The 2,883-nt window shown below is 44.8% G+C and overlaps 1 long non-coding RNA gene across 1 annotated transcript; it reads right to left on the bottom strand.

Annotated features, from left to right (window-relative positions):
• Positions 1 to 188: 188 nt before the first annotated feature.
• Positions 189 to 2,614, bottom strand: LOC110204727 (uncharacterized). The gene is made up of 5 exons (XR_013486251.1): positions 2,573 to 2,614; positions 1,986 to 2,042; positions 1,610 to 1,734; positions 917 to 967; positions 189 to 491 (listed from the first exon to the last, which is right to left on the bottom strand). It is a non-coding gene; the product is annotated as an uncharacterized LOC110204727 (long non-coding RNA).
• Positions 2,615 to 2,883: the final 269 nt, after the last annotated feature.

Here is a 2,883-nt window from a genome sequence, read left to right as displayed (position 1 = left end):
TTGCGTGGGTAGGAGTGTTGAGCAGCTAATAATCCACAAAATAGAAACCTATTCATATTAGAGATCTTATTCTTTGGAGTAACTGAGAAGGGAAATCATATTTCTGATAAGCTCCATAGCTGCCACTAGGTAATATCAACCAAGAAGGAATGGGACCTTAGGGAAAAAGGTATGAATAGGGTCTTTCTTATGTAGTTGGCTAAACAAAGGAAGAATGAGAAGAAAAGGTTCAAGGGGAGGCGAGGGACTGAATAAATTGAGGACAATAGGAAAAGAGGTTAGTACTAGGATTATACAAAGATGGACTGGGGAGAGACAGGCTGCTCACCATTGACGTAGAGACTGTTCTTATCCAAGATGTAGGGGCCAAGTCTGGTGATTCCATTTCTCAGTTTGCTCAGCTCACAATAAACCCTCTCTCTGTCCAGAAAGAGGACACTGGGTTCTCTCCAGTGGAGGCACACAGCATTCATTCCTGTTGCTTCTTACAGCTGAGAAAGAAAATGTTGATCTAGACCCCTGAGACGGCTACAGAGACATCTAGTGGGTATCACAGGTATGGGGACAATGAAATTGAGATGTGTGCGTCACTACGGCAAAAGGTGAAAGTGACCCTGGGAAGACTGATGAGCTTCCACATCTACCATGTGGGTAGGACCATTGAGCAATCACAGATCTTCATTAAAGAGAGCCTGACATCAGCGAAGTTGTTCTAAATCATGACTTATAAGGGCAATCTCTGTTCCAAGAATCCAAACCAGAGTGGTAGAAATGAAGCAGTTTGGGGAATCTGAACATGGAAGAAGCATGGGGCGGGGTTGCCTCTGCTGTTTGTTCAGCTTTAACCTGAGCTGTGTGACTGGGAACTGAGAATGCATGCCCTCATCAAAACAACCCTCAGATTATGGGATCTCACCTCAAAGATGTCACTCTGCATTCAGACTAGAGGGAGCCAGTGCTGCTATTCCTGAACAGGAGTTTGAGGTGGTAAAGGAAAGAGAGGGAAATAATAATTAGAGGGAACACTTCTCTAACATTTTAAGGTTTAAAAAGCACTCCACATTTTATCTCATTTGTTCCCTGCAATAGCCCTATGAAGTAGGTGCTATCTGAGAGAAAGCAAGTGACCCGCCCAAGGTCACACATCTTTTAAGTATCTAAGGTGGCATTTGAACTTGGTTCTACCTGACTCAAAGTCGGACACTCTATTAAGACTGAAGCAGCTAGGTGTTCCTGTGGGTAGAGGCTAGAACCTGGAGTCAGGAAGACCTGAGTTCAAATGCAGCCTCAGAAACTTATTAGCTGGGTGGCCCTGGGCAAGTCATTTAACATCTGTCTGCCTCAACTACCTCATCTGTAAAATAGAGGTGATAATAGCACTTACCTCTTAGGGCTATTGTGAGGAGCAAATGAAATGACTTATGTACAATGCTGTGAAAACTTTAAGGTGCTATATAAATACTAGCTATTATCCAACAAACCATGTAGATGCTTCCTAAGGGAAGTAAGCTTCTGTCTCTAAGCAAGGCCTATAGTCTAAGACATGCAGAAGAAAATCTTACAGGTAGAGAATAAAGGATTTGGGTATGTGTGGTAGATTGCGTCTCACCAGGTGCTGCAGCATTTTCTCTGTGGTGCTGAATTTACTGGAACCAGTGTTTTCCACATCTGTTGTGTAGAGCAGGTTGGTGGTGGTGAAGTTCAGTGTGAAAGCTTCCAGGCTGTGGCCAGTGGCTGCAGTGGAGAACAGAAAGAATCCTCCATGTCTGAAGTTTGGGTGCATCAGCACACTCAGAGGCACCCAGCTGTTGAGCTCTCCCTTTCTGGAAGGAACACTCAACATCCCGGTGTCACCAGGGTCCCCATGAGGGTACGTCTCCCATTCCACCCTGCCCTGAGTTCCCCTTTTTCTTCATCTCCAATTTTCAAATTTCATTCCCAATTAGACTTTCCTGGAATGAATAATAGATGCAGATCATTTGTACCTGTGGTGAGGGAAGGAACGAGAGATGCTTCTGGGGTAAATGCAGTTGATGCAGGAGCTGAAAAGTTATTGGGGTGGAAAAGCATCGAAACATCACTGTCTGGGTGCCATTATAAGGGGAATGGGCTATGAACTTCAAAGGGGGAAATGGCTCAATGAGCTTAGCTTGAAATGTTACACTCTCTAGATACGGATTGAGCTATGAGGGGGGAGTTTCAGTCACAGTAAGAGAGAACAGTGATCTGAATGACACACTCTACTGGGGAAGCTTCCTATATGGGATATCCTGGTCCTTCACTATCCTCAGCTTTCTGGTGGACAAGTGAACTCATTCCTGGCCCCCACAGAGATTTTTCTGGTTGTTAAATCACCAAAAAATCAAAATCTTGTCCGGTCACTGGGACATGGGACAAGATGACACACCCAAGCCACACATCCTGACTTTCCTCCCCTGGCAAATGACTATTTCTTAGAGAAGACGTTTTAAAACCTGAGACTTTCCCATCTTTTAGGTACTACAGGTCTTTCCAGCAACTAGTTATGGCCCCGTGGTAGCTCTCCAGGGCACTGAAATCACCCCATTCCTACCTGAGGAGCCTCCAGGCTTTGTGGGCTCCAGAGAGGTTGCAGATGAGGATGCAGTCCCTGACCCTAGAGCTGGAAAGGAATGCCATTAGAAACCATGGTTGGACACGGAAAGCACAATGAATGTGAATGTGAAGTTGATTGTGGCCACATGTGTATGAGTCCAGGGCCCTACACCTAAGTGGTGCCTAAAGTGTGTACTCAATGATGATTGAATGGATGTAATCAAATTTCTCTGATGGCTGCCCTAAAATAGGATCCTGTCACATGATCATCAGATAAGGTGTACTGTCAGGAATCTTTTATGCATATGT

The sequence above is a fragment of the Phascolarctos cinereus genome, unplaced genomic scaffold, assembly GCF_003287225.1.
Source record: "Phascolarctos cinereus isolate Bilbo 61053 unplaced genomic scaffold, phaCin_HiC Scaffold_1063;HRSCAF=1721, whole genome shotgun sequence".
In the NCBI taxonomy this organism is placed as follows: Eukaryota; Metazoa; Chordata; class Mammalia; order Diprotodontia; family Phascolarctidae; genus Phascolarctos; species Phascolarctos cinereus.
Note: the sequence above shows the minus strand (reverse complement) of the source record. Positions and strands in the feature narration are given on the sequence as shown.